Source organism: Mauremys reevesii, linkage group 19, assembly GCF_016161935.1.
Source record: "Mauremys reevesii isolate NIE-2019 linkage group 19, ASM1616193v1, whole genome shotgun sequence".
NCBI classification, from domain to species: Eukaryota; Metazoa; Chordata; order Testudines; family Geoemydidae; genus Mauremys; species Mauremys reevesii.
In genome coordinates this window covers 25551357-25564378 of record NC_052641.1, presented here as the reverse complement: position 1 = coordinate 25564378, position 13022 = coordinate 25551357, and the positions used below count along the sequence as shown (strand labels likewise).

The window sequence follows — 13022 nt, the reverse complement described above, 5'->3', positions numbered from 1 at the left end:
CTTTGGGTTCCACCCATCACCCATCTGCTGCTGTTACCCTCAAATGTACAGAGGAAGAAGTGGCTGGGTTTTTGCTGGTCGTCTCACGTGAGGCCACTGCCCTGGCTACACTGTGATTTGTGACCATTGTAATGAGGTTCAAATTGTTAGCTTTTACCATTGTTATTGAACACGTTGTTTTAAAAATGGACAGCTTCAAGACTCTTCGAAGTAGGAATTTCCTTGGAGAAATAATCTACATTAAAGCACAGCATAAAACGGGAAGTGCTATTATGACTCATTTATAATAGTGGTGATTTGTATATGACAGGATGTCAAGGATATGTTCAGAAATGTGATACTCTGTACATGTGATCTCCTGGTTCATTTTATTCTGTGACTATGCATCTCACCTTGTGACCCCTACAATAACATTCTTGGCTCTTTCTGAGCACCAGATGTCAGTTTCATTAGCTAACCAAGTTACTTCTCTGTGTATTAAGAAAGTTCTGAGTTACACAAAATTGCTCTTCGGAGAGAGTGCAAGAGAGCATTTCTATAACTTACGATCTTCTAATCTTTTAATTTTGTCAGTACCAGCATTCTGCTCTGAATCCACTGAGGCTGCCATCAGTTATCAAAGACCCAGGTCTTGGAATTCACTGCTGCTAGACTAAATAAAAATTGTCAGCAATCTTTAGTTTTAAAAACAGTGGATGTTTTTCTGGCTCTATCATGTAGTGTAAGTATAAGTACTTACCAAGTGCATCTTATTACATCTAGTGTTTTGAGATTCAGATCTTTAGCAGCTTCATGGATCATGAGATCAGTACAAGAATCTGCAGTCTTGTTTCCCCTCTAGGTCACCTGTATTAATGTTCCCTCTTTTTTATTTGTATAGTGTTTAGCACGTTAGGGTGTTGCTAGAAACAAATAATAATGCAAATGGTACCTACAATAATAATATAACCCTGTTATTTTTTGTGCACCTCTGCAGAGGAAGTTTTAGTTTCTAAAATATCTTCCACACCAAGATCCTTCAATTTGGGACAATAAAGATGAGCTGTAGTAGCCCAGATGTGTGAAAATCCCTCCTTTGCTGAGTTGTTTTCATCACAACATGGAACTTGTGTATTCTTCTACCAAACAGCCTGCCCCCCCCCTTTTTTTTCTGCTGGTGCATAACCGCTGAATTGTGGTAAAGCAAACAAACAAAAAGTAACCCCCAGGGGCAATGTCTTTTGAGAGTGGTAACTTCATTTAATTTAATGCTGGGTTTACAACATAAATACAGCTCCATTCACAAATACTGTCCAACAAGAGAGAGACTGGAGTGCTCAGTGTGTGGGGGCACAGGCACCCACAGAGATACAGTCGCCCTTGCGTACCACCATCACTATTCAGCTGCATATTATCACTTGTTTTCATGTCCCTTTGCATGGTGCATTGTCCATGAATGTTCTCTCGTGTCTATGCTGCCTTGCACACTAGAGTGTATTCATGGGAGCTCTGGACAGGGTTTCTTTTAAAAGTTGAACTAGTGTTTTACGGAACGGCTCCATTTGCCCCAGAGAGATTTAGTGAATTAATTAATCAATCCTCAAGCCCCTCTGTGGGGCTCTTCCCCTTTGTGTGTTGCAGGAGCCCCTTTGGAATGCTGCATCTCCATCACTTTGCAGAGGGTGGTGATTGCCCTCTAGGCGTTCTACACTCTTAGTCTTGGTGGCTTATGCAGAATGTGGCAACAAACCCTTATAATCTTCTTCAAACTCTGTTAGTGGGTGTAATGCATCTACAGCTGCTCGTGTTTCCTACCACAGCTGAGCGATGGGAAAGCAGTTAGACTGTTACTCACCTCGCAATGGCCACTGATTTATTCCTGCAGCAGACTTCGCTTCCAGCACTTCCCTAAGTGGAACTCATACTCTGTGTGGTTCCTCTGGGCATACTGAGAGACCTACTGACTGATATTTCCCAGCCCTTGGTCCTGTCTCATATTCCTCGCACTTACATTTTCTATGCTGAGGAAGGCAGCAGCATCTGCAATGGGAATAGCTGTGAGGCTCAGAGCTAGAAAAGCCATCAAGGGCTTTTGCTCTGTTTATATCAGCATCTTGTGGTCATTTCATATTTGTTCTGTAGACTCCAGGATTTTTAGCAGCAGGCAAATTTAGTCAGCTCACATCAACCCCCAATAAGATCCAGACATTTTAGGTTGGAATCAGCAGCAAAGAAGAATAATTAAGCATTAATGGCCTGTTGGGAAGTGAGTGACAATATCCCACCAGTTATCACAGCCTGCTAAAGAAATGCTAGCCAAGGTTGTTCGGAGTGTGAAATAGACACCTTTTTCCCCCCTGGCTTCCTCGCTATCTCCAAAACTGGCTGTTCTTTGGCTTCATATCTATGGCGTGCTGCTTCTGAGATACACACTGCATGAAAGCCTGCCATGCTTTCGGTCAGAGTCAAGTGAATACAGACAAAAGCAGGATGGAACAGATTCCCAGATGTTTGTACTGCCCTGGAGAGGTCACTGAATCTGAATGATCCAATCTAATCATGGGTCTAGAAATCTGGAGACAGACAGGCTGACTTTAAAACAAACAATCCAATAGCAAGGTGTTAAGCATTCATTATGTAACACCAACAAACCCCAAACATCGGTGGGTGGGATTGAACCTGGGACCTCTGGAGCTAAATACATGAGTCAAAAGCCACATGGCCCTTATCAAAGGCTGTAGCAGATTTATTAATCTCTAAGTGGTCTCAGTGCCACTAGAGAGGACAGAACACCACACACCCAAGAGGTGTGTGGTTTACAAACTTCCCCTAGCTGAGGAAGTATGTCCCAAGTATCAGAGATTTCCCACTTGAAATCCTGTACAAGCCCTCTCCTGGAACACTGACAAACCCTGGTCATCAGCGGGCGGGATTGAACCTGGGACCTCTATTGCATGAGCTAAAAGCCACATGGCCCTTAACTAAGGCTGTAGCAGACTCATTAATCTCTACGTGATCTCAGTGCCAATAGAGGGGACAGAACACCACACCCAGGAGGTGTGTGGGTTACAATTGGAACTCAGCAGAATTCTTAAAACAGTGATTTAGCTATGTGCAGGGCATGGGAACAGCCACACTGATCAGAGCAATGGTTCATCTAGTCTGGTCTTCCACCTCGTGCAAAAACCAGTAACAGATGCTATGCAAGAAGGTACAGAACATGTAACTGATTAGGTAATAATTTGCCTCTGGGGGAAGTTGGTGTTTGTCCTATGTCCTGAAGCAGGATGGTTTTGCATAATTTGTATCTCAGCTACTGTAACTGCAGGTATTTTTATTAACCATGTAAGTGTCTAATCCTTTTTTGAGTTCTGTCAAGCTCAGTGTCTCAGTGATATCACATGGCAATACATTACATAGGTTAATCAAGGATATAGAGAGAAAAAGAGTATTTCTTTTGATCAGTTGCCTTTCAGTTTCTCTGGATGTCCTGGTGTATTGGGGGAAGACACATGTGATTTAGCTTCTCTATAGCATGTGTTACTTTACACAACTCTCTGATGTCCCCTCTGAGGGTTAGATTGCTTTATTGAGGTCCATCCCAGAGCAGAGGGCAGGATGGGCTGTCACACACCTGAGAGGCACAGAGAACACGTCCCTGGGACACAGCACACTCCTGACACTTGTTACTGCCCCAATGTAGGGCACAGCCTGTTCCTTATACGTGTGTGGAGGTGGGACAGTGATGCAACTTCCCTTTCCCTGCTTTGGGCACTGTGCGCCTCAGGGCTGTAGTGATGGAGCAGCCTCTGCACTCCCCTGAGTGCAGCTATTGCCATTTGACTTGGCCTTTACACTTGCCACACGAATAGGTGGAACCCGCAGTCTGGCCCTGAGCTCAATGTTCCCACCTGCTAAATCCTCCTCACATGGAACGTTCCAGGCCTCTCAGCACTCTGGCCCCTTCCCCATTTCTGCCATATCATTGATGGAATTGGCTGACTGAACTCCGTGTCCCGGGGAGGGCGTGCCCTCAGTTTACAGAATGGCACCACCCTATTTCAATATCATATACCAGCTCTTTCTCTTTAGGTAGAGTTCATTTTTATTAGAAGAGTCATTTAAAGGCAGCAGCACAAGGAAGCTGCTCTGATGGAAGTCATAGGGAGTGCATCCAGGGGTAGAGACACAGGTAAATGCCATAAGTATGAATCTCTCATCTGCTTTTCTGACCACTTATGTGCATCAGGCAGGAGTTTTCACTGAGCTGTTCATATGTCCCTAGGTAAAATTACTTGAGTTGGCTCCATAGTACAATCAATAGCTACTAGGGCATGTTGCTTCCATGTGCTAACATTGTTAACATCATTGTGGGAGTGTTTTGGAATTTTGTGGCATGAACCACAAGTGGAATTGAACCTTTGATGTGTGCATCACAGGATGATGGAACTACTAGGCAAACAGAAGTCTGTCCATGAGAGCGAGAAGCAAAGCAAAGGAAGCACAGGTGACAGCACAGCCTACCAGGAAAATAGCCTGCAGGGTTATGTTTGCTTATTCTGACAGCTAGATTTTATGTCAGAAATTCTAAAGTTGTGTGAGGCAGCTATAAATCTAGTCCCAGGGTATAGCTAGATGAAGGCCATGCCGACACATTGATCTGACAAATACATGACAAATTCTATATGTTAAGCACTGGGGAATGCATATCATTAGCTTTTGAACACACAGTGATGCAGAACTCTGCATTCTGCCAGAAAGCAACATACACTAACATGCTCCATTTGTGTGATTTAGTTCCAGGGTCTCTTAATTAATATCCCTTATCTAGCATGCCGGTCCCTCAAATGAATCAACTGCTGAATACTTTTCTGCCTAAGCAGATGAAAGCAGTGCTGCCGTTAGAAGTTTTAATGACCAGATGAGTCTAAATGTAAAAACAATTTACATTTAACTGATTTGTTAGTTGGCAGTTCTTACTATTGTACATTACTGTATCACAAGAAATAATTTATTTCAGAACCTCAGTAGCAGCAAGACCAAACTGCAGTGTTTTCAGTGACCTCCAGAAGTGATATGCTGTGCCCCTTCTGGAGACTGCCCCTTTCCCCCTTTTCCTTGTGAAGAATAGTGGTTTTGATTTACCTGCTGCATAGTGCTGTGCAGAAAATCAAACAGTGGAGTTTTTCTGTGCAAATATTTTTCTTTCAAAATAGAACCTTTAATGTATTCTAAGCAGCCTTTCTAAATTGAGTTTGCTCTCACTGTTATTAATTTTTTTATTAAAGATCTTGTTATTTTCAGAGTTCCCCAGTGACCCATTAACAACAGATTTTTATGGAAAAGAAGCATGGTTAAACTGGTGAAAATAACTGTGCACAAGTCATAAGTAAGTAATATAAGCTGCAGCAAGGATACTGTGTGTTGTTTTAATTTCCAAAATAGCAACAGTTCAGACATTTAATTGCATTTTTATGACTTTTTTTCATAGCTGCCTAGTGTAAAATATGTTGCCAGTAATATATAACTGCTAACAACTTTTAAGTTACTTAAGCTGGCATTAGATTTCTTATCCTATTGGAGATGAAGGTTATTTAATGTACTTCTCATTCTCAGAAAAAATTCATCTCTATTTTTTATCATATCCTCATTGCTGTTCTGTAACTTCTTTCCCCTCTTCTCACCATGGCTACCCTGCCTAAAAGCAGAGGGCAGGAAGAGTGGAGGACTAATTTATTTATTATTCATGTATTTTCATGAGTTTAAGTTTCTAAAATGTGCCCTCCACAAAGTTTATTTTGCAATCAGCCAACAATGCTTCATCTTGCATAGTCAGTGCTAGCTGCTATTGGGGTCATGCAGGGCCACTAACCTGAGCATCATCTCTCTCTCATTGTCACTGTGTGATAATGACTAATGACAGCGTCCATATTGCCAAGTCACAGCACAGGATGGACTGTTCTCTTCTGAATGTCAGATGCTTGCTCAGCATAACATTCCTCTTGTGGTTCCAGTGCAGGCAGAGTCGAGAGGGAATTCGTGGAAAGCAGGTGCCACTTGATTCCAGGGCAGTTCCTGATCATTGAGATACAGTCAAGAAGCTGCAGTGTGGGAATTACACCTCATCCTCACTCTGCTGTGTCTATCTCCCTAGGTGTTTTTGTGGTGTTCATCCCCATGGTAGCTGAGTGTCATACTACATTATATGAAGAGTAGGGCAGTCAAGCGATTAAAAAAATTAATTGCGATTAATCGTGCTGTTAATAATAGAATACCATTTATTTAAATATTTTGGATGTTGTCTACATTTTCAAATATAGTGATTTCAATTACAACACTACACAGAATACAAAGATTTATTTTTGATTACAAGTATTTGCACAGTAAAAAACCCAAAAGAAATAGTATTTTTCAATTCACCTAATACAAGAACTATAGTGCAAGCTCTTTATCATGAAAGTTGAACTTACAAATGTAGGATTATGTACAAAAAAACCCTGCATTCAAAAATAAAACAATGTAAAATGTTAGAGCCTATTTCTTGTTCAGCCAATTACTCAGACAAACAAGTTTGTTTACATTTGCAGGGGATAATGCTGCCCATTTCTTGTTTACAATGTCACCAGAAAGTGAGAACAGGCATTCTCATGGCATTGTTGTAGCCGGTGTTGCAAGATATTTACATGCCAGATGTGCTAAAGATTCACATGTCCCTTCATGCTTCAACCATCATTCCATCCATGCTGATGACAGGTTGTGCTCGATAACAATCCAAAGCAGTTCAGACCGACGCATGTTCATTTTCATTATCTGAGTCAGATGCCACCAGCAGAAGGTTGATTTTCAATTTTGGTGGTTCGGGTTCTGTAGTTTCTGCATTGGAGTGTTGTTCTTTTAAGACATCTGAAAGCATGCTCCAGATCTCGTCCCTCTCAGATTTTGGAAGGCACTTCAGATTCTTCAACCTTGGGTCAAGTGCTGTAGCTATCTTTAGAAATCTCACATTGGTACCTTCTTTGCGTTTTGTCAGATCTGCAGTGAAAGTGTTCTTAAAATGAACATGTGCTGGGTCATCATCTGAGACTGCTATAACATGAAATATATGGCAGAAGGTGGGTAAAACACAGGAGCAGGAGCAACTCTCCCCAGGGAGTTCAGTCACAAATTTAATTAACTCATATTTTTTAATGAGCATCATCAGCATGGAAGCATGTCCTCTGGAATGGTGGCCGAAGCATGAAGAATCATACGAATGTTTAGCATATCTGGCATGTAAATACCTTGCAATGCTGGTACAAAAGTGCCATGCAAATGCTGGTTCTCATTTTCTGGTGACATTGTAAATAAGAAGAGGGTAGCATTATCTCCTGTAAATGTAAATGAACTTGTTTTGTCTTAGCAATTGGCTGAACAAGAAGTAGAACTGAGTGGACTTGTAGGCTCTGAAGTTTTACATTGTTTTGTTTTTGAGTGCAGTTATGTAACAAAACAAATTCTACATTCTAAGTTGCAATTTCACAACAAAGAGATTGCACTACAGTACTTGTATGAGGTGAATTGAAAAATACTATTTCTTTTATTTCTAATTTTTACAGTGCAAATATTTATAATAAAAATAATATACACTTTGATTTCAATTACAACACAGAATAAAATATATATGAAAGTGTAGAAAAACATCCAAAATATGTAATAAATTTTCAATTGGTATTCTATTGTTTAACAGTGCGATTAAAACAGCAATTAATCATGATTAATTTGAGTTAATTTTGGGAGTTAATTGCAATTAATCGACAGCCCTAATAAAGTGTTCTGGTGAAAGCTTAACTGCCTCCGAGGCTGTTTCTGTCTTTCTCTCTTGGTTTCCCTGCCTTTCCTGTGCACATGTACAGATGGGAGCTGGGTTCTCTAAGAACGGAATTGGTATGAGGGGCTCCCTGATTGTTCTGGAGGTTCAGCTGTGATGGGTTCGGTCACAAAGATCCCCTTGGGACTGTCGCTTGATGTGCTGAAATTACCTCTGAGCCCGTTTTCCCTGCCAGCTTGAGACTCCAGAACCCTGCCTTGTGATTCTATTAAGTATAAAAAGTAGGATTTAAGTGGTTTCAAGTACTAACAGGCAGAACAAAGTAAGTCACCAAGCAGAATAAAACAAAAAGGCGCAATTCTAAGCCTAATACATTAAGAAACTGATTACAGGTAATATCTCACCCTCAGAGATGTTCCAATAAGCTTCTTTCACAGACTAGACTCCTTCCTGGTCTGGCCTCAGTCCTTTCCCCTGGTACAATCCTAGATAGTTCCAGCAGACATCTCAGGTGGTAAGCAGGGGCTGTCTCATGACTGGCCACCCCTTTGTACTGCTCCACTCCCTTTTATAGCTTTGGCACAAGGCAGGAATCTTTTGTCTCTCTGGTCCCCACCCCTCCTTCAAAATGGAAAAGTAGCAGATTTAAGATGGATTTCATTATCAGGTGACATGGTGACATGTCACTGTAAGAGCCCTAGAATCCATTCCCCGTGGGCTGGCCCACATGTACACAGGAAGGTTTGCAAGTAAACAGAGCCATTTACTGTTCATTGATTCTGAGGCACCGTTAATGGCTTCCACTTAATATGTTTACATCAGTGATACAAGTTTATATCTTATTCTCCTAACTCCAGACTTAGAAATAATACATGCAAACAAATAGGATGGACACACTCAGTGGATTATAAGCTTTGTAATGATACCTTACAAGAGACCTTTTGCATAAAGCATATTCCAGTTACATCATATTCACACTCATAAGCATATTTTCATAAAGCATATGGAGTGCAATGTCGCATCAGCTACTACTGGTTCACCCTCCCAGAGACTCACTGGTGACGATACCTTTAAAGTCTGAACTCATGGGGGCAGGGGAGTATTTTTAATTTATTCTTGAACTTTACATCAACCTAAAGTGACCTGAAAAATCCTGCTTGTTTTCCCGGGCCAAGAGGATCAGAGCCAGGTGCTTGCCCTAAAGCTTTGGCTTCAGCACCAAGTTGAGCTATTTGATCTGAAACTAAACAAACATTTTATGGGGGGATGGGAGCATCAGAGGGAGAGGGAGAGCAAGAGGGAGGCTTTGAGACTCTGTTGTGATTCTTTCTGCCACTGTACTGTAATTCAGTGCAATTACCTCGTTACTACCATACGAAAGCATAATATTCACGCATAGTCATGGTTAACACTTGTTCCTGATGGAGCTACAATTTCTCCTTTTGTGTTTGTTTTTGTCTTTTGCTAATACAGTAGCACTCCGTTTGCAGAAGAGCTTGGCAGACTTGGCCTGGCAGGCGACCTGCACTCTGCACACCTGGCTAGCCATAAGGTAGGTAACTAGGATTACTGAAAATCATTCACCTCACACAGTAAATATACAGATTAACAGACGATAAGCACCAAGTAAGATACTGGAAGAAGTTTGTCTGTAGTTTGATTTAGTTGCAGCCTAGTTTATAATTTAAAAAAGCAGGTACACTTGGGGTTTGAGAAACAACTTTTTAAAGCCTAGAATGAAGGTTTATATAATAAATAAATAAATAAAATAAAAAGCGCTGCTTAGTCAACAAGTGTCTTAGTAGCAGAGCAGGGGAAAAACTGTGGTATGGCAAAGAGCTATCACAGTTGGCCAGCTGATGCTGGAATTTTGCATGTGCATCCACTGTCTGTCACTTCTGCCATTGAAAGATAATTGGCTTCCAGCTCAAAAATATTTCCTCAGTGGATTCTGCAGAAGTGCAGGGAGGGGTCTGACAGGGTGCTGGGCCTTTGTAGGGTTTCCTAAGTGCAACAAGCCAGGAACACGAACAGTGCTTTTACCCTGCAAGCCATCAGTGACAATGCAACAAGGTTAATGTAGGTGGAGCCTGCAGGAAGAGTTCTATGCTGCAGGGGTCCAGGGATGGACTAAATGCCCTAACAGGCTTTTGTATCTCAAACTTCCATGATTTATTGAAGAATAGATTGACCAGAATAAGAGTAGATTCAATGTTGATGGATAAAGCACAAAGCAGAAAGGAGGGAGTTTATATTTATTTGCTTATATCTGCCACCAGGAACTATAGTAAAATACTATCTTAGTTTCTAGATTTTTGATGGCTACTTCATTCCCTTCACAATGTACGTCAGATATTCATTACCCAGATTAAATGAAGACCTCCAAAGATGACCTGAGTGTTTCCCTAGAGAGCAAACAAAACCACCCCCCAGCTGTTGTTAGATAAGCTCAGCCCAAGATTTAAAGCAATTGATTTCCTACTTTTATCATTGGCCACCCCACTTCAAGATCTGCCTCTTGGATGAGGCCCTGTCAACCGAGGGCAGACAAGGTGATTGTGTTTCTTCTAGTGCTACAACCTATTCTTCTGTACTTGCTCTTTTAAACCTACCTTGATAATGGTTAGCATTGCCTAGGATCCGGTAGCTCCAAAACCCTGTACAAACATTAATTAATACTCTCAATACCCAGAGAGTATCAGTAGATGGGAAACGGAGGCAGGATGTTAAGTGACTTACCCAGAACGACAACAGAACCAGTAGTCAAGCTGGAAATGGAACCCAGGAGTGCTTGTTCCAAGCCCTGGGCTAGCCCAGTTAGACAAGATGCCTCTGTGTCTACATACTCATAGCTATCGGGGCTATGATGTTTGGTCACTGGGTGCTGTCTCCCTGTAAGTGAGTCTACAACCTATATAGCAGAAGTTGGTTGCTTGTACTGTGTTAATTGCACTACTTAAATGGGGTGCTAAATAACTTAGCTCCTTCACTTCAGAGCCACATTGTAAGCCTCTCTCATGGTACAAAGGGATAAAAGGAGCATGAATGTTACTATGCTATTAATTTACAGAACATTAGCAGCAACAAATCCCACCTCTCCCCTTCCCTCCCCCACCATATCTAGCAACTCCTTTCTAAGTCACTGTCAGTGCACCAGAGGGTTGCTGTATTTATTAGGATCCAATAATGCATTACACATTCCTTCATGTGATTTTTTTTAATTACTCCCTTGGGGATTAGTGAGGCAGTGTTGATGGTGTTGGACTATACACTGGGGCTATTCAGGTTAATGGCCCAATGATTCACACGACAAGACATTCTTGAAATGTAATTGATTGTATTAATTGTTTCACTGAACAGTGTGAACCAGAGCAGCCACCCCTCTGGTCCTAGCACTGGAGCTGAGCCTTTGCCATGGTAGCAGAGCAGGTGCAATAGCTGTGCCAGTTGGCCTGAAGGCTCTGTGTTGGCACATCTTATCCCTCTTTTGTGCTTGGCTTCACTCTGCCTCTCTATTCTAGGCTGCTCATGGATGCCTCTTTTTTACAGACACCCAGTTGTGGAGAAAAGACCTGTGATGTCTGCTGAGACCAGCCATAGTCCTGGGGGAAACAATCTCTCCATCATTCAGCAGACAATGCTGGAGTGCCTGCTGTTTGGCACAGGGTTGTATTAGGTTACTAGAGAGTCTTATTCAATAGGGTTGAAAAATGGGCAATTTGCAAAAACTTTATTACTCTCAAAACAGAGAATGACTTGGTGAAATTTAATATGGCTCAGAGAGACTGAAAACAGCCACAGTGGAGCAGGCTCTCATGATTATGCCTGAGGTGAAGACTGAGTGGCCTTCAATGGGGAAAGAGAGAAGAGCATGGCAAGGACAGAAATGACAAGATGCTCATGTCAGCCTGCATTGGATACACCCAGGAATATTCCTCCTCCTTTTGCTGAGGTGACCTGAGGAAGGTGAGATTTTTCAACAGCATGTTGACTCATGTTGAATGCATTGAGTGAGCAGTTGGCACTCCACATGTCAGCTGCTCCTTCTTCTGGGGTGTAACAGGGTCAGCACCCACCTCTCATGCATGCCCCTCTTTTCTCTGGCCAATAGTGTCTGCAAACACAGTTCTTTTCAGTGGGGCATCACCCACCTCTCATAGGTGGCCCCCTTTCTCTCAAATATGAGCCTGCTTTTATTTTTTGGTCTTACATCAGGGTGGAACCTGCCTCCTGCAAGCACCCCCTGAGTGGTGGTTCTCTCAGCTGGTCTTTGGCAGGTCAGCCCTCTGGCCGAGCCGCACACGCTGTCCCCCATTCTGGAGTACACAGTCAAAGCTCCTTTTCAGCCCCTGTATGGGGCCATAGCTCTAAGGGTTCTCCCCAAGGCACTGCCTTCTTCAGCCAACCAGCCGGGGCCCATCTCAGTACCCGCAGCTGGGGTCCTTTTCAGCAGCCCTCCCTGGGCTCAGTCTGCCACCAGACCAGCAGGCCCTATCTTGGTACTCTCGCCTGGTCTGGCGGTCCCGACTCAGCCTGCCCACAAGGACCTTTTCATGGTCCTGCTGCTACTCTATCCAGCCAGCCAGGCACACAGTCTTTGGCAGCCTCTGCTGGGCTCAGTTCTATCTGGTGAACTCTGCAGTGAGCTATCCGCAGTCCTGCTGTTCATCTAGCCAGCCAGACACCCAGTCCTCCCTCATCAAGCTTCACACAGCAACTGTACTTCTCTGCTCTGCTGCTTGTCTTATATAGGGTCCTTCTGGCCCTTCATTGGACACTCCAGCAGCCCCTCTGATTGGCTGCTCTTCTGCAGCCACTCTAGGTTACCTGAAGGACTTCTCACAGCTCTATTCTGGGGCAGGGTGATGACGAACCACAGAGTCTCCAGCAGGGGGCCTCTGGACCTAGTCCACCCTGCCACATGGGGCTTGACTTTTATGATAACTCTGTGAAGAGTAATGGAACAGAAACCCAGCTCAAGCTCTCTCCCCAAGCCTGGATCCCCAAGCCTGGCTGTCTCCAGTTTCCTGAAGGACCTCCCTGTCTCTGACCCTCGTTCCATCTGATCCAGGGGTCACACACACCTCTCCTGGTGCCGGGGTAGTAGGAAAGCTGCACCTGCCACAGGGACTAAGCATTTGTACTCACAGTTCCAACTCCTGCGAACAGGGTTGCTCAACAGATGAGCCAGGCTTTCCTGTGTGGGGCTGTGGATCCTGTTTCCCTGTCACATTGT

At 43.1% G+C, this 13022-nt stretch overlaps 1 long non-coding RNA gene across 6 annotated transcripts in view; it reads left to right on the top strand.

The window, feature by feature from the left end:
* The window catches only part of LOC120386679, a 94806-nt gene that overhangs the window by 62879 nt on the left and 18905 nt on the right, over positions 1-13022 (top strand). For all 6 annotated transcript variants that reach the window (XR_005589856.1, XR_005589855.1, XR_005589859.1 and 3 more), the window contains 2 exons: positions 5284-5368; positions 9260-9338. This is a non-coding gene — a long non-coding RNA (uncharacterized LOC120386679). The remainder of the gene's footprint in view (positions 1-5283; positions 5369-9259; positions 9339-13022) is intronic.